Source organism: Carcharhinus amblyrhynchos, chromosome 5, assembly GCF_965287045.1.
Source record: "Carcharhinus amblyrhynchos chromosome 5, sCarAmb.v2.hapA, whole genome shotgun sequence".
In the NCBI taxonomy this organism is placed as follows: domain Eukaryota; kingdom Metazoa; phylum Chordata; class Chondrichthyes; order Carcharhiniformes; family Carcharhinidae; genus Carcharhinus; species Carcharhinus amblyrhynchos.
Genome location: NC_137328.1, coordinates 118,250,329 through 118,269,304, shown reverse-complemented (window position 1 = coordinate 118,269,304; position 18,976 = coordinate 118,250,329). Strand labels below are relative to the sequence as shown.

The 18,976-nt window shown below is 45.9% G+C and overlaps 1 protein-coding gene across 2 annotated transcripts in view; it reads left to right on the top strand.

Moving 5' to 3' along the window:
* Window positions 1-18,976, top strand: part of galntl6 (polypeptide N-acetylgalactosaminyltransferase like 6) — a 1,196,842-nt gene that overhangs the window by 433,579 nt on the left and 744,287 nt on the right. The window lies entirely within an intron of this gene.

Sequence of the window (18,976 nt, the reverse complement as noted above, 5' to 3'; positions counted from 1 at the left end):
CCAAAGTGTTTAACTTGTTACTATGGGCACAGTGGTTAACACTGCTGCCCCACGGCGCCAGGGACCCAGGTTCAATGCCCAGCTTGGATCATTGTCTGTGCGGAGTCGGCACGTTCTCCCAGTGTCTGCGTGGGTTTCCTCCGGCTGCTCTGATTTCCTCCCACAGTCTGACAGACGTGCTGATTAGGCGCATTGGCCAGGGCAAAGCCTCCCTCTGTATACCCAAACAGGTGCCGGAGAGTGGCAGCTAGGGGATTTTCACAGCAACTTCATTGCAGTGTTAATGTAAGCCTACTTGTGACACTAATGAATAAACTTATAATATTGCTGTTCGTGGGAGCTTCCTGATTGCAAATCCATAGAATCATAGATTCCCTACAGTGCAGAAGGAGGCCATTTGGTCAGTTGAGTCTGTATTGACCACAATCTCATCAATCGAGTCTGCATCGAGCACAATCTAGGCCCTATCCCCATAACTCCCTGCATTTACTCTAGCTAGTTCCCCTAATACTAAGCGACAATTTAGCATGGCCAATCCACCTAACCAGCACATCTTTAGACTGTGGGAGGAAACCCACGCAGACACGGGGAGAACGTGCAAACTCCGCGCAGACAGTGACCCAAGCTGGGAATCGAACCCGGGTCCCTGGCGCTGTGAGGCAGCAATGCTCACCACTGTGCCACCCCATTGGTTGTTGTGTTTCCTCTTTAGAAGTACTTCATTGGCTGTAGATTGCTTTGGGGTGTCCTGAGGTCATGAAACAGGACATATAACTGCTTTATAATGTTTATTTTGTGTTTTTAGTCTGCACATTTTGTTTTACCTGTTTCATAAGGTTATGGAGATAAATTCAGCGTTATCTATAAATTGAGGAGGGATGTCACTACATTGGAGGCAGTTCAGAGGAGGTTCCAGAGCTGAGAGATTTTTGTTATGAAGAGAGACTTTAGACCTATACACTCTAGAGTTTAAAAGAATGAGGCAAAATCTAATTGAGGTATAGAGAATGTTGAAGGGGATTGATGGGGTGCACATAGAGAGGATGTTTCCTCTTGTGGGGCAATCTAGAACAAAAGGTCATTGTTTTAAATCTGCCACCCCTTATGCTAAAACTGAGATAAGGAGAAATTACTTCTCTCAAAATGTCGTGAATGTCTGGAACTCATGACCCCAGAGTGCGGTGAATGCCGGAACATTGATTAATCTTAAGGAGGAGGGGGACAGATTCTTAATTAGTAGCGGGTTGAAGGGTTATGGAGAATGGGCAGAGAAGTGCAGTGGAGACCATAAGAAATAGGAAGAGGAGTAGGCCATTCAGCCCATTGAGCTTGCTCTGGGGATCATGGCTGAGCCAACATTCCTCACATGCCTTTTCCCAGTAATCAAAACTGCCCACAATACTCCAGATGTGGTCTTATCAGTATCTTGTACGATTTTCTTACTCTTATACTCCAAAACCTTTAAAATAAAGGCCAACATTCCATTCACCACCTTGATTCCCTGCTGCATCTGTGCGCTAGCTAGTGCATGTTTCGTGCACAAGTTCCCCCAGATCCCTTTGTGTTGCCGATTTCCGCAGTTTTTCTCCATTTACATAATACTCTGTTCTTTTGTTTCCACCTTCCAAAATGAACAAGTTCACATTTTCCCACATTATATTCCATTTGCCAATGTTTTGCCCACTTACTTAACCTATTAATATCTCTGTGTAACCTGTTAGTATCTCTCTTGCAACTTCTCTTTCCACCTATTTTTGCATTGCCTGCCTGTTTGGCTTCAGTACGTTTGCTTCCTTCCTCTAAGTCATTAATATACATTGTAAATAGTTGCATCTCAGAACTGATTCCTGTGGAGCCCCACTGGTTATATGTTGCCAACATGAAAAAGAACCCCTTCTCCCACTCAGTGTTTCCTGCCCATTAGCCAATTCTCTATCCATGCCAATATAATACCACCAGCACCAGGGGCTCTTATTAATCAGCCATGTTTGTATTGAATGACGGAGCAGGCTTGAGGGGCTCCTTGTTCTTGTGTTCCCATGTTCTTAATTAATAATGTTTTCAATTGCCACAGTTCTACTTCTGGCGGATGTGGCAGGTTTTTAATATGAAGGGATATGTTTTGCATTCAAACTTGCCTGGGAAAGGGAACAAATTAGTTCAGTGAGATTCAAGGCCAATGCATTTACTGTTTGCAAAGTGAGTGGTTTTGACAGAAATATCCTCATTGATCATAACTGCGTAGTTACAGCAGGATGAACAAGGTGAGCAGTCAGTTTAGATTTCATGACTTCACGTGGACTTGTTCCACGTGGAGGTGACTTCCCAAGGAGAGAGTTGAAGGAGATAGTGCTGCCTCACTCACAACGGAAATAGTTTCTTTTGTGAAAAAAAGGCAATTGAAAGATGATGAGTGAGAGCCGAGGAAAATGGACTGGAACTGTACTTCAGGTATGAGATGGGTGGCCAAGGGTACAATATGGCATCTGGCACATTTGCAGCCATCAAACCTGGGAAGCGAGTCTCCCGTTGTGTTGGATTATCCTGTCCGTTCTCCCACCTCCATGCCAGCGAGCTCAGAAGCTACCTTATCATAACATATGGGCGGCACGCTTGTAAACATTGCTGCCTCATAGTGCCAGGGACTCAAGTTCGGTTCCCAGCTTGGATCACTGTTTGTGTGGAGTCTAAATGTTCTCCCTGTGTCTAGGTCGGTTTCCTCTGGATGCTCCGGTATCCTTCCAAAGATGTGCAGTTTAGATGGATCGGACATGTTAAGATGACCCTTAGTGTCCCAGAATGTGTAGGTTAGGTGGATTGGCCATGCTAAATTGGCCCTTAGTATATCATAATGTGTAGGTTAGGTGGATTGGCCATGCCAAATTGCCCATTAGTGTCCCAGGATGTGTCAGCTAGGTGGATTGGCCATGCTAAATGTATGAGATTATGGGGATGCTGGAGCAGCTGGAGGGAATTACAGAGATAGGAAGGACAAGGTCACGGAGGGTTTTGAAAACAGGGATAGCAATTTAAATTTCAGCTTTGGACTGTGGGAGGATACTGGAGCATGCAGACACGGGGGGAATGTGTAAACTCCACATAGACAGTGATCCAAGCTGGGAATCGAAGCCGGGTCCCTGACACTTTGAGGCAGCCGTGCTAATCACTGTGACACCATGCCACAAGTTTCGTATATTTTAAGCTTTCGAATCCAATCTCAGCGTTGCAATGATTTATAATTTGAACAGGATATTCCTACTGAATTCTATACTTCGATTGATTGTCTGCCACTCCTCATTGACTAATACTGGCTCCTGACTAAGCAACAACTGGAATTTAAATTTTTATACCTTTTTTCAAAACTCTCCATGGCCTCACCCTTCCTATGTTTGTAGTTGTATCCAGTTACTCTGCCTTCCAAGATACCTGTGCACCTCATTCTTTTGATTTGATTTGATTTATTATTGTCACATGTATTAGTACACAGTGAAAAGTATTGTTTCTTGCGCATTATACAGACAAAGCATACCATTCATAGAGAAGGAAAGGAGAGAGTGCAGACTGTTGTGTTGCAGTCAAAGGGTGTAGAGAAAGATCAACTTAATGTAAGGTAGGTCCATTCAAAAGCCTGATGGCAGCAGGGAAGAAGCTGTTCTTGAATCGGTGGGTATGTGACCTCAGACTTTTGTATCTTTCTCCCGATGGAAGAAGGCGGAAGAGAGTATGCGTGGGATTCTTGATTATGCTGGCTGCTTTTACAAGGCAGCGGGAAGTATAGACAAAGTCAGTGGACGGGAGGTTGGTTTGCATCATGGACTGGGCTTCATTCATGACCCTTTGTAGTTTCTTGCGGTCTTTGACCCAGCAGGAGCCATACCAAGCTGTGATACAACTGAAATATTGCTTTCTATGGTGCATCTGTAAAAGTTCGTGAGAGTCATAGTTGACGTGCCAGATTTCCTTAGTCTCCTGAGAAAGTAGAGGTGAGCATTCTCTATTTTAATTACTCCAAGACTGGGGAATGCACTTTCAGTTGCCTAGACCCTAAGATCCAAAACTTTGTTCCTATTCCTCTCGGCTACAGGGTAGACTGTTCAGGACAGCAATGAGGAGAAATTTTCTCACCCAGAAAGTGGTCAGTTTGTGGAGTTCACTCCCACAAAAAATTGTTGAGGCCAAAACATTGAATGTTTTCAAGAAGCAGTTAGACAGCACTTGACGCAAAGTGGATCAAAGGAAATGGGGGGGAAGGTGGGATCAGACTGTTAAATTGGATGATCAGCCATGATCATAATGAATGGCAGAACAAGCTCAAAGGGCCAAATGGCCTCTTCCTGCTCCTATTTCCGATGTTTCAATATAATACCTCACTTTCATCCTTCAAGGCAGTCTTTAGAACAAATCGCTTTACTCAGGCCCTTGATCATCAGGCTAACATCTCCTTGTGCAGTTCATTTTTTTAAATGCCTCTGTGAAATGCCTCATGATGTTTTATTATGTTATTATTTTGTTATACTCATTGGAGCTGTGAAGAGTGAGAGGGGATCTCACAGAAATTTATAAAAGTCTAATAGGATTAGATTCAGAAAGAATGTTCCCAGTGGTGGGGGAGTTCAGAACTAGGGTCATAGTTTGAGGATAAGGAGTCAACCCTTTAGAATTGGGGTGAGGAGAAATTTCTTCACGCAGTGAATGTGTGGAATTCACTCCCACAGAATGTAGTTGAAGCCGAAACGTTGTCTGATTTCAAGATACAATTACATGTGGCTCTTGGGGCTAAAGAGATGAAGGGATATGATGGGGAAGTGGGGATCAGGATGTTGAATTTGCATTTGAGATGAAGGGAATTGAAGTAATGGGGGGGAGGCAGGATCAGGCTATTGAATTGGATGATCAGCCATGATCAGAATAAATGGTGGAGCAGTCTGGAAAGACCTCCTCCTCCTTCTAGTTTCTATTATATAAATGCTCGTTAAGTGTAAATTGTTGTTGCCCAGTCCATAAGTGTCACACTTACTTCTTATCATCGCATTTTCTCCATCACTCTCTCTCCCTCACATCTTGCAGACAGCATGCCATCACGGATGGGCGGCACGATAGCGCAGTGGTTAGCACTGCTGCTTCACAGCTCCAGGGATCTGGATTCGATTCCCGGCTCGGGTCACTGCCTGTGTGGAGTTTGCACCTTCTCCTTGTGTCTGTGTGGGTTTCCTCCGGGTACTCAGGTTTCCTCCCACAGTCCAAAGATGTGTGGGTTAGGTTAATTGGCCATGCTTAAAAATTGCCCCTTAGTGTCCTGAGATGCGTAGGTTAGAGGGATTAGTGGGTAAATATGCAGGGATATGGGGGTGGGTCCTGGGTGGGATTGTGGTCAATTCAGACTTGATGGGCCGAATGGCCTCTCTCTGCACTGCAGGGTTTCTATGATTTCTATGCTGACTGTTGTAGAAACCACCCATACTCCAACCCACAGTGCGCAGAGCCAAAGGGGTATTTCCACCATAAGAAACAGGACAAAACTTCTCTATCGAGAAGTGAGTATAAAGCTATACACAAGGTGCACATCTCACTAGCTAAAGCTGAACTCCTTTCTCCAGCCAGCAAAGTAAACACGCAATAAATATTGTAAATCACGCTGTCACTCCCAGTTAATTAAGATTCAGTGTGGATGTCTCGAGATGACCTCTCAGATGTTGGAAGCAGAACTATCAACAACTGCTTCCACAGCTGCACGCACCACACAACACTTCCAGCAAATTGACTGTCAACTGTTGCAAAAAAAAAAGGCAGTCTGTTTTACTTTTAATGATTTATTATTTTCTGTGATGGTGTTGCAAATAGTGGGTCCTAACAAGCAAAACGTAATCTTTTCTGCTTTATTTATACGTGCTCCCTTTGACTAAGGTATCTGTGTAATTAAGCTAATGTGAAAATCGGATCTGTCCAAAAGGATTAGCGATAGAATCCTAACGATTTCCAAGTTAAGATGAGAACAAAACACGAAGGTCACAATTAAATGAAACAAAGCAAATTGATCGCTGTCCGCGGTCCTGGAGGAGACGGGCACTGTTCGAGTGACAGGAAAGGTGAAGGCACGAGGGCCCTGAGAAACCCAGGGTGAAAGAGCCTGTTTAAAAACCCTGGCTCAAAGTGCACAGAAAACAAACCTTGGACAATAAGAAGCCACTTTAATAAACCATGAGCTTAAACTGCAGGTTTGAACCAAATATTGCTGGGTGTCTTGGGAAAGAAAGATGAATTGAAAGGAAGAGAGGAGGGAGGGAGGAAGAAAGGAAAGAAAGAGAGAGGGAAGGATGGTGGGTGGAAGGAGAGGGAGGGAGGGAAAGCAGGAAGGAAGCAAGGAAGGGAAGGGGGGGGGAGGGAAGGACGATCGGTGGAAGGAGGGAGAGGGAGGGAGGCAGGAAGGATTTGATTTGATTTATTATTGTCACACTTGCTGGGATACAGTGAAAATTATTGTTTCTTGAGTGCTTTACAGAAAAAAAACATACCGTTCATAGGGAAGGAAAAGAGAGGATGCCGAATGTAGGGAAAAAGGAAGGGAGGGCAGACGGAAGGAAAGAAGGAATGAGGGAGGGAGGGAGGAAGGGCAGATGGAAGGAATGAGGGAGGGAGGCAGGGCTGAGATATGGAGCAGGTTGGACAACATCGAGAAGCGGAAACCTGGGACCTGAGTTTGCAGGCTGCATGCTAAATTGGGGGCGGTGGTGGGGAGTGGGTGGGGGGGGGATGGTGCTGCTTGGCTCCTTTCACTCCCGCCAACACACACATTCTCCTGGAAGAAAAATTGGCTAGTAGCAGATACCCTCAATGCCAGCCCACCCTGTAGCTATCACACATCATGGGCAAGCTCTCAGAAGCTGCAAGCCACACAGATTGGCCAACAACCCCAACAGTCCCAGCATGCCAATATCTCATTAGTAGGCACTGGCAGCAGTCCCAATCTCGGAGTGAGATAAGTCCAAGGAATTTGGTGGAGAGGGTTTGAGGGGTGGTGTAGATGGTGGGTTTTTTGATTTGAATTTGATTTATTATTGTCACGTGTATTGGGATAGAGTGAAAAGTATTGTTTCTTGTGCGCTAATCAGACAAAGCATACCATTCATAGAGAAGGAAAGGACAGAGTGCAGACTGTAGTGCGACAGTCATAGCTAGGATGTAGAGAAAGACCAACTTAATGCAAGGTAGGTCTTTTGGAGACCAAATGGGTAGGAAAAAATGGGGGATACTTTCTTGAGGGTGTGCTGTCCACCCCGCCCCATCCCCCAATGATTACTGAGTATCCCTGGTAAATAGTGCCCCCATTCCTTCCTGTCCTCTTATAAAACTGTCAACAAAACTGTCTGTCCAGTTCTGCCTGACTGCCCACATCAAACGTACTGCGGCAAGAGCAGCATATTATTATTTCTTCACATGCTCAATTGATTGAAATATGGTGGGTGGGTTGCCAATTTCAGTGCCCACCCAACCACCACAGGGAGAGGCTGTGGATGGACGAGGTAGTGGAGTGGGCATCTGTCCTATTGGCAGGGGCGTGTAACACCCAGCACAGCATTTCAGGTCAAACTTTGATCAAAATGGGAAAGATTAGAAGTGTAGTAGATTTTGAACCGAGGATGGGTGGGAAAAGGACAAAGGCAAGTCCCGTGAGAAGGGTGGCGGGCAGGAGAGATTGAATGAGAGGAGAATTAGTCTTCTGGGGCCAAGGGAAAAGGTTATGGGGCAAGAAAAGAAAAGTAGAAACAAAAGGATGTACCTGGAGCAGGTGCACAAGTACAAGTGAAAATAAGAGAAGAACCCAAACATGTAAGGAGAAGGAAACAGTTCGGGAGACAGTTTACAGCCTGAAATTATTGAGCTCAGTATTGGTTGTATCTGGGTGGTTTTAAAGATAACAAAAAAGGTAGAAAAATTAAATTGTCAAGAGGAGTCTGCAAAGCAATATTGGCAGGTAAAGTAAGTGAATAAATATTTGCCAGATGGAATATAATGTGGATATGTGAACTTGTTTTTTCATTTGTTCAGGAGATACAGGCATTATTTTCTAGGCCAGCATTTGCTGCCCATCCCTAATTGCCCTTCATAGAATCCCTATAGTGTGGAAGGAGGCCATTCTGCCCATCGGGTCTGTACCGACCACAATCCCACCCAGACCCTATACTCATAACCCAATCCATTTACCTTAGCTAGTCCCCGACACCAAGGGGCAATTTAGCATGGCTAATCCACCTAACCCGCACATCTTTGGACTGTGGGAGGAAACCAGAGCACTCGAAGGAAACCCGTGCAGATACAGGGAGAACATGCAAACTCTGCACAGGCAGTGACCCAAGGCCAGAATTGAATCCACGGGCGCTGTGAGGCAGCAATGCTAACCACTGTGCCACCATGCTGCCCAAATCTTGAGTGACTTACCAGGCCATTTTGAGAGTCAACCATGTTGCTGTGGATCTGGGTGGCAGATTTCCTTCCCTGAAGGGCATTACTCAACCAAATGGGTTTTTACAGCAATTGGCAATGGTTTCATCCAGATTTTCATTAAACTCAAATTTCACCTTTTGCCATGGTGGGATTCGAACCTGGGTCCCCAGAGCATGACCCTAGGTCTCTGGATTACTAACTAATGACAATACCGCTGAGCCACCACTTATGCTTTTCATTTTGGCAGGAAGAATCAAAAAGCAATGTACTATTTAAGTGGAGGAAGATTGCAGAACTTGGTTGTACAGACGGATCCTGGTTATATAAATCATAAAATGTTAGTATGCAGATGCAGCAAGGGATTAGGAAGGCAAATAGAATGTTTTGTGTTTATCACAAGGACAATAGAATATAAATGTAATATACTTATGGCATAAAATTGAGGCAGTTTTATTGCATCTGTACGTGTCTTTGGTGAGACCACATCTAAAATATTGTGTGCAGTTTTAGTCCCCTTATTTAGGAAAATATGTCAGTGTTTTAGGAGCAGTTCTGAGAAGGTTTATTGGACTCATACTTGGGATGGAGGGATTTGTCTTCTGAAGGAAGGTTGAACAGGTTAACTCTATGCACGTTGGAGTTTCGAAGAGTGTGAGATGCTCTTATTGAAATGTATAAGATCCTGGTGGGTGGCACAGTGGTTAGCACTGCTGCCTCACTGTGCCAGGAACCTGGGTTTGATTCCCAGCTTGGGTCACTGTCTTTGCGGAGTTTTGCACATTCTCCCAGTGTCTGCGTGAGATTCCACCGGGTGCTCCGGTTTCCTCCCACAGTCTAAAGATGTGCAGGTTAGGTGGATTGGCCATGCTAAATTGTCCCTTTGTGTCAGGGGGACTAGTTAGGGTAAGTGCATGGGGTTACGGGAATAGGGCCTGTAGTCGGTGTAGATTCGATGGGCCGAATGGCCTCCTTCTGCACTGTAGGATTCTATGATACTGAGGAGATTTGACAGGGTCAAGACCAGGAATATGTTTCCACATGCGAGGGAGACTAAAACTAGGGGCCATAGGTGGAAAGTAGAAGGTCTCCCTTTCAAGACAGAGATGAGGATAAATGTTTTCTCCCAGTGAATGGTTGGTGTGTGGAATCCTCTTCGCCAGAAAATAGCAGAGTCTGGATCTTTAAATTTATTTAAGTCGGAATTAAACATGTTTTGGGCAAGGGAATCAAAGATAATGGGTACAGTGAGAAGTCTCTCAACACCAAGTTAAAGTCCGACAGGTTTATTTGGAATCGCAACGATTCGGAGCGCCGCTCCTTCATCAGGAGAGTTACTGTGTCCACCCCAGTCCAACACCCGCATCTCCACATCAAGGATAATGGGGGTAGACGGGAAACTGGAGCTGAGACCACATTCAGATTGGCCATTAACTTATTGAATGGCAGAGCAGGTTCGAAGGGCGGCACAGTGGCATAGTGATTAGCACTGCTGCCTCACAGCGCCAGGGATTCGGATTCAGTTCCGACCCTGGGTGACAGTCTATGTGGAACTTGTGCATTCCCCCCATGTCTGCGTGGGTTTCCTCCGGGTGGTCCAGTTTCCTCCCACAGTCCAAAGATGTGCAGGCTAGGTGGATTGGCCATGCTAAATTGACCCTTGTGTCAGGCGGGTTACGGGGATAGGACCTTGATGGGAAAATGTTGCTGGTGTAGCCCTGATGGGCTGAATGGCCTCCTTCTGCTCTGCACGGATTCTATGAAATGGCCCCCTCCTGCACTGATACTCCTAAAGCACCTAACAGAAAGATGAGGTGCTCATAGAATCATAGAACCCTGCAGTGCAGAAAGAGGCCCTTCGGCCCATCAAGTCTGCACCGACCACAATCCCACTCAGGCCCTACTTCCATATCCTTACATATATTTTACCTGCTAACCTATGCATCTTAGGACACTAAGGGACAATTTTAACATGGTCAATCGACCTAACCCGCACATCTTTGGACTGTGGGAGGAAACCGGAGCACCTGGAGGAAACCCACGCAGACACGAGGAGAATGTGCAAACTCCATACAGACAGTGACCCGAGCCGGGAATCGAACCCAGGTCCCTGGAGCTGTGAAGCAGCAGTGCTGGCCACTGTGCTACCGTGCCGCCCATACCGTGCTGCTCCTCATGCTTTCATCAAGGGTCACTGGAATAGGGCAGTGAGCCAAGGACGTTTCTTTCGGCTTGAAAGCAATGCAGAAGATTAAAATACAGGAGGTCACCGTAACCCGGGGCCACGCTCGTAGACTGAATGAAGCTAGCTCCACAAAGCAGGCACCTAATCAAGCTTCGTCCTCCCCAACATAGTGAAGACTGCACTGTGAGCAGTGAATACAATACCACTCTTCAAAAAAAAATCCTTTCAATCCACATCCTGTCATTTCCACCACAATTGGAATAAAAATCTCATTACAGTGAATAACATTCCATTATCTAAAAAGCACGCCAGCGCACAATCCGCAGCAACAGACTAGTAATGAATTGCGCTCAGATATTTGCTTTCCTAGCCCCAGAAGATCCCAAAGTGCCTTCCATCCAACGAAACATTTCTGAAGGGTGCATATTTGGTATAAAGTTGAAAAATGTAGCAACCACTTTGTATGCACCAGTAGCAATGGGATAATTGATCAGATGATCTGTGTTGATGGGATGTTTGAGAGATGCATGTAACTCAAAAACTCGAGGGAGAACCCTCTCGGTTCTTTTCTCCATGTGGACATGAGGGCTGGAATGTTCCCCCCCAAAAAATGCAAGTATCACACTGATATGGCCAGATAGCAACTGAGCCAGGTTTTGGGAGAGTGGTGAGCTGCATGTCAGTTCTGGGAGGACAGGGTCTAAGTGCATCAGCTGCAAAGCAATGGGGTGCTGCTTCAGAAGGGCATCCCGATCTCACACTGCACCTCTCTGCCCGCACAGACATCTGGATGTCCCCCATTACCTGCAGCATGTTTCCCCACCCCCTCCCCAACGTGGGCATCGGGGCTTTGGGGCCCTTCTAATGGGTACCCCTTCATACTCCACACAGAAACCCGATGCCTTCATGCCTTCCCTTCATGCACGACCCCCCCCCATCTTCACAATCCCCATTTACAATCCCACCTTGCCTCCCCATCATAGCCTCACACGCACTGAAGCCCAATCCAATTAGCAGTGCTGGGCACTGCCAGACAGGGACTGCCCAGCCATATCTACAATCACCTGACATGGCCATTGTGCCTGATCTCTGCTCATAGAGGAGCCCCGATCTTCCAGTGATGAGTGAGTGGGCAGCCCCTCTGCAGGCAAGGGTTTCCCATGTCTGCCAGGTTCGCATTGTTGGTGGGGGGAGGGAGCTTTAACTTTATTTTGAGATAAGGATGCCCAAGTCTGTGAACCCTGGCTTTGCCAGTCTGTGCCTGTGTGATCCTGGCCAGAACGTTGAAATTACACACACTTGATTAGCTGGGTAAAGGTAGCTGTGAAGCTAGTGAGTTTAAACAGTTTTTCTCTCCTGACCCAACACTGCAATTTTGGGAAAATTCCGCTCCTAATTTCCCGCCTTATTCTCATAATCCTTAATTCCCTCACTACCTTTTGTCGGGTAACATTGGAATTGCAGCTGGAATTTTCTATCTGAGTTCAGGGTCCCAGTTATCCCCGGCTCTTGCTTTGATCACCCAGATTCTTTGGGACATTGGTGCGTCATCCTGGGGCAGCTATTTTTAGTGTGCGCCTTCCCTCTGTTTCGTCCCCATCCAAAATTGAAAATCCAGCCTCACGTGGATGCAGACAGTCTGACTAAACTTGTTGAAATTTCATTGTGAACACATAACGTTAATCCATCTATTCTGTAAAGCCTATCTGAAAGTCCGCAGCGGAAAGCATGCAGACTGAGATATCAGTCCAAACACCGAGAAACCGAATAGATACCTGAGGATGATCCGAAGGTGTGTGCTATAATTATGTGGACTAAGTGAAAGGCAGCCCGGTGGCACAGTGGTTAGCACTGCTGCCTCACAGCGCCAGGGATCTGGGTTCAATTCCCAGCTTGAGTCACTGTTTACACTTTCCTCCCGTGTCTGCGTGTGTTTCCCCCAGATGCTCTGGTTTCCTCTCACGTCCTTTCCCAACGTATCACAACTTGGTATGGCTCCTGCTCTGCCCAAGACCGCAAGAGGGCCGTGAAAAAAGCCCAGTCCATCACATAAACCTATCTCCTATTCATTGACTCTGTCTACACTTCCTGCTGCCTCGGCAAAGCAGCCAACATAATTAAGGACGCCACGCACCCTGGACATTCTCTCTTCCACCTTCTTCCATCGGGAAAAAGATATAAAAGTCTGAGGTCACGTACCAACCAACTCAAGAACAGCTTCTTCCCTGCTGCTGTCAGGCTTTTGAATGGCCCTAGCTTGTGTTAAGTTGATCTTTCTATACACCCTAGCTATGACTGTAACAGTGCATTCTGCACTCTCTCCTTTCCTTCACTATGAACGGTATACTGTGTCTGTATGGCATGCGAGATACAATACTTTTCATTGTATACCAATACATGTGACAAAAATAACATCAAATCATATCAGTCTGAAAGACATGCTGGTCTAAAGACATTATGGGCCGCACAGTGGTTAGCACTACTGCTTCACAGCTCCAGGGTTCGATACCCGACTCGGGTCACTGTCTGTGTGCACATTCTCCTCGTGTCTGCGTGGGTTTCCTCCGGGTACTCCGGTTTCCTCCCACAGTCCAAAGATGTGCGGGTTAGGTTGATTGGCCATGCTAAAATTGCCCCTTAATGCCCTGAGTTGCTTAGGTTAGAGGGATTAGCGGGTAAAACATGTAGGGATATTGGGGGGGATAGGGCCTGGGTGGGATTGTGGTCGGTGCAGACTCGATGGGCCGAAGGACCTCCTTCTGCACTGTAGGGTTCTACGATTCTGGTAAGTTGCACTGGCCGTGCTAAATTCTCCCTCAGTGTGCCCGAACAGGTGCCCGAGTGGCGATTCAGGGATTTTCACAGTGACTCCATTGCGGTGTTAATGTAATGTAAGCCTACTCGTGACCAATAAATAAACTTTAAAAATAAACTTTCGAGGCTGCGTTCACTGCCACTTCTGATCAGCGCTGGATTGGTGCTACAATACAGAGGTTCTCATCCTCAAGGGGCTGGCTGTAAATGGGACTTAGAAGTTAATTCCACCCAGATAAAAAAGGTTAAAAGGAGACGATCTGACAGAAGTGTTCAAATAAGTGGAAGAATGTGCAACAGTAAATGAGTGGAGGATTACTTTCCCTGATTGGTGAATTGGCAGCAATGGAATATCAGCTTTAGATTAGTAGAAAAGCATAAAGGGGAAGGTTAGAAGGATTTTCTTCTCATGAAAGAGGCTTATTACAATATGCACTGCATTACCATAAGTAGCCATTGAAGCCAGATCAGTCACAGAATTAAAGAAGAAATTCCACAAACACTTGAGGAAGAATCATTTTAAGAGCATATGGAAAGATACGTAGTTTGATCACCAAGAATATAAGTCGGAACAGGAGCGGACCACTGAGCCCACTCCGCCATTCAATACCATCGTTTCTGACCTTGGGTTTCACTTTCCTGCCCACTCCCCATATTTCCTGAGAGACCAAGGCTGGAACTTTACGACCTTGCTCAGGTGAGGCCAACGGAGAATTCTGTCCGGTCCAAACACCGAGAAACCGATTCTGGAGCGGGCGTGACGGTAAAATTCCAGCCCAAAAATCTGCCTATCGTGCCCGTAAATTTATTCAACGATGGAGCATTCACAATCATTCTGGGGTAGGGAATTCCAAAGATTCACAACCCTTTGAGTGAAGTGTTTTCTCTTCATCTCAGTCTTAAATGAAGATCCCCTTACCCTGAGACTGCTTTATTTCTGTGATTGCTTAATGCAAACTTACCAATGCCATTCAGGATTGATAACATAATCCCAAATTCGGGTTATTTGAAGATGTGTGTACCTATATGCATAGAAAAACAAAATAGGAGCAGAAGTAGTCAGGTACAGTATTGCTCAAGAGACATATTTACTATAAGGATGCGACAGCTATTGTTAACATGAAAGCACAGCTGCAACTCCCTTATGTTACAAGCTGTTAGTAAACAGAAAACAACTTGGCACAAGGGGTGGAATTTTCCCCAAAAAAACTATGCCCATGAATCTCCCAAATTGAAATTGAATGTCCACACTAGTGGGAAACCTGGAGGGACTTCCATTCTGGTATCTGAGGAATTGTACAAAATCATAGCTAGTCCGTAATCCCTGCAGCCCCCTCTTTTCAAACCCTAGGGTGTAAGCCATCTGGTCCCAGGGATTTATTGTATTTTAGTCCCTTGAGTTCCTCTAATACTTTTTTTCCTGCTGCTATTAAATTCCTTAATTTCATCACTCCTTTTAGCCCCAACTTTACTGTCAACGTTTGTGTCTTCCACTGTGAAGATAAGCACAAAGTACTTGTTCAATGCCTCTGTCATTTCCTCATTCCCATGCTAATTTCTCTTGCCTCTGCTTCTACAGGCCCAAATTTTATTCCAGCTACTCTTCCCCTTTCTATACACTTATAAACACTTTTACAATCTGTGTTTATATTTTTCACTAGTTTTTCCCTTTGTTAATCATGTTTCTGGTTGCCCTTCTTTGGTTTCTAAAATACTTCCAAACCTCACACATGCTACTAATTTTTTTTGAAATTTGCAACCCCCCCCCTCTTTTAATTAACACTATGCTTAACTTCCTGAGTGAGCCACAGATATGCCCTTCACCCTGAATTTTTATTTTTCAATGGAATGCATTTTTGTTGAACATTTTGAATTGTTTCTTTAAATGTTTCCTACTGTTCATTTACTGCCATATCATTTAGTCCATTTCCCCAATGAGCCGTAGCCAGTTTTCCCAACATACCTATGCATTTGGCTTTGTTTGAGTCTAAGATTTGTTTACAATTGGAATATATCGCTTTCAAATTTAGTATGGAGTTCTGTGATATTATGATCACTATTTCTCAATGAACCCTGCTTCATTGCACAATATTAAACCTAAGATAGCTTCATCACAAGTCAGTTCCACAATATATCGCTCAAGAAACTGTTACAAAAACCTTCTATAACCCCATCTTCTGGATCACTCTTGCCAATTTGTTCATTACAGTCCATACAAGACCATAAGACACAGGAGCAGAATTAGTCCACTCAGCTCATCGAGTCTGCTCTGCCATTCAATCATGGCTAATTTTTTCTTATCCCCATTCTCCTGCCTTTTCCCCATAACTCCTGATCCCCTTATTAACAAAAAACCTATCAATCTCTGACTTAAAGACACTCAATGACCTGGCCTCCATAGCCTTCTACGGCAAAGAGCTCCACAGAGTCATCACCCTCTGGCTGAAGAAATTCCTCCTCGTCTCTGTTTCAAAGGATCATTCTTTAGGCTGAGGTTGTGCCCTCTGGTTCTAGATTTTCCTACTGGTGGAAACATCCTCTCCTTGTCCACTCTATAGTACCCTGTAAGTTTCAGTAAGTATCCTGCAAGTAGGCTGTAAGTTTCAATAAGATACCCCCTCATCCTTCTAAATTCCAATGAGTACAGACCCAGAGTCTTCAACGACAAGCTCTTTATTCCAGGGATCGTTCTTGTGAACCTTCTCTGGACCCTTTCCAATGCCAGCACATCCTTCCTTAGATACGGGGCCCAAAACTGCTCACAGTACTCCAAATGGGATCTGATCAGAGCCTTACACAGCCTCGGAAGTACATCCCTGCTGTTGTATTTTAGCCCTCTCCATACGAATGCTAACATTGCGTTTGCCTATGAAGATTAATGTTTACTACAATTATTACAATGCATTTTGTACAGGGGCCAATCGTTTCTTGTTTAATGCTTTGCCCAATAATATGAAGACAGCACTAGGCATGACAGAATTAAATTGCTCTGCGTGTCATTTTCAGTGATTCCATAATAAGGTTTGATAAGTAGGATGACATTGTTTCTAATGCTTGGAGTCTCAATGACCAAAGTATCAGACTCAATGATAACTGTCAAAATAAAATTGGAAATGCCCTTGAAGGAGCAACAAATGGGCCAGGCCTTTGGGGAACAAGAAAGGGGTTTGAGACTAATTGGATAGTTCTTACAAGGAGGCAGCATCGGTTTGTTGGGCTGAATGGCCTCCTCCGGTGCTCTATTTTTCCCCATAACCATTATCGTGCTGGCAGAGTATGGTAGGAGAAGGAACGGTTCGGATCTATCAATCAAAACATTTTTTTTTATTTTCTTATCTCATCTAATGCCTGTTTTTGTGTAACTGCCTCTTGAGAACACGGCTGAGAAATGAGATTATCATTATTCCGCTTTTACGTGGAGAGTTACGGGCATCAGACATTTCAACTCCGATATCCTGCTGGTTTGATGAATTCAAAAACTACCTCGACAATCTCCCAGCAATCCACCTTCACTATAGCTCCCAGTATCCCTTCCTGCATCTCCCAACCTTGCGCTACCGCAGTGAAGCGGTTTGTGCCACGTCTTTTTCTGTTGATGCCTTTTGCAACATTCTGGAACTTGGTGACAAGGGCAGCTGATTTAGCAAAGTTCAATGTTAAGGCGGTAAGGCGATGGACAATAGCGAATCAGCACCCTGGTTGTACTCACCTGACTTCCTTAATCTTTGGGGCCGTAAAAAGAAATATAGACCATGATTCTCCCAGAAGCACTGAATTGGCAGGAAAACTGTTCTAGATCCCGACTATTCGGCTTCTCACCGGAATCTCCACACTCTGTGCAATGCAGAGGTCTCAATCATGAATCTCATTAAGAACCCAGAGGGGTGGGGCCTATTCGCACCGCAGTCTGACGGTCTTGGAACTCTGCACACGCGTAGCGTCAGATTCCCCATTTGCTGGCCAGCCTAGGACCCCCCCCAACAGTGCTGCCCCGCCAGCACCCCCCCCCCCGCCGTGACCCAACTGTGGCCCCCATGACCATTCCTGGGCCAGCCCTGACCCCCCCAACCCCCCCCCCCCCCCCCGAACGCCCTGATGTCCAGCCCCACCCTCCAGCCTGCCCCAATCGCTGCGCTCCCTCCATCCCAAACTAAACGCCACACAGAGTGGCAGCAGGACCTCCCCCCCCCCACCCCTCCCCGCCACCTCACCGATTGCCCCTCAGCCATGCCCGCAATAGGCCCTGCTGCCCCCTTGGGCCTGGGCACTTTTCCTCTTGGACAGTGCCAGGGGGCACAGGCTGGCACTGCCAGGGTGCCCATGCCCAGGGGTCACTGCCACCCCACTGCCTGACCCCCCCCCCCCTCCCCCGGGGGGCTCCAATTGCACCCCTCCCCCCCCCCCCCCCCCTTATTCCGGTGGGGTCTCCCGCTAGTTCCCCAAACGTGGGGAGCTACTCTGAACCCCTGGCGGTGTAGGAGATTCAATTGGGGCTGGTAAGTCCCCAATAATTACATTTAAAAGACGTTTAAAACATTAAAACCAGATTCAAATGACTCACCTGCTTTCCTGCCATTTCCAGTGTAGTCTGGCCAGTGACTGTTCGCTGGCTCTGGGAGATGCGCAAGTGCAAATCTCAGAGCAAGGCCGGTGATGCGCATCCCCCACACCGATCCGCCAGAAAAGTTACGGGTCGTGATGGGAGAATCGCGGCCATATTTTCATACCTTAGAATTGGTGATTTCATCTTTCAGTTTGCCTATCTAGAGGAAAGGATAATCAGCATGACCTATGAACAGACATACGCAGGAGCAGAAGCAGCTAATTTGGCCCTTTGACCACCCATTAAGATTATGGGTGATCTGTTTGTGTTCCTAGTTCCACACGTCTATCTGTCCCTGATTACCTTTGACTTCCTTGCTTAGCAAGGATCTTATTTGCCTCCATGTTAAAAAAAATTCAATGGGTTAGCGCTGCTGCCTCACAGCGCCAAGGATCTGGGTTTGATTCCTGGCTTGGGGTCACTGTCCGTGTGGAGTCTGCACATTCTCCCCATGTCTGTGTGGGTTTCCTCCAGGTGCTCCAGTTACCCCCCCACAGCCCAAAGTTGAGAGGCCATGCTAAATCACCCCTTAGTGTAAAGGGGAACTCGCAGGGTGAATACATGGGGTTACAGGGATAGGGCCTAGCTGGGTTTGTTGTCGGTGCAGGCTTGATGGGCCGAATGGCCTCCTGCACTATAGCGATTCTATGATATGATTCTATGATTCATTGATTCCCCCTCCACCATTCCAACTGCCTTGTGAGGACAGACAACCCTGTTGCCTTCAACATAAATATTGAACAGAAGGCCTATGCATATTCATGAAATAACATTTAATTATGGTCTAATGTTGGAGGCTGTTTTTATTTCGGATGGCGTATTAAACTGAAGTTCCACTTAACTACTCATCTGGATGTAAAGCATCTCAGTAGACCATAACTATTTGCCCTTGAGATCTGTACACAGAAAGGTGCCATAAACAGCAATGAGATAAA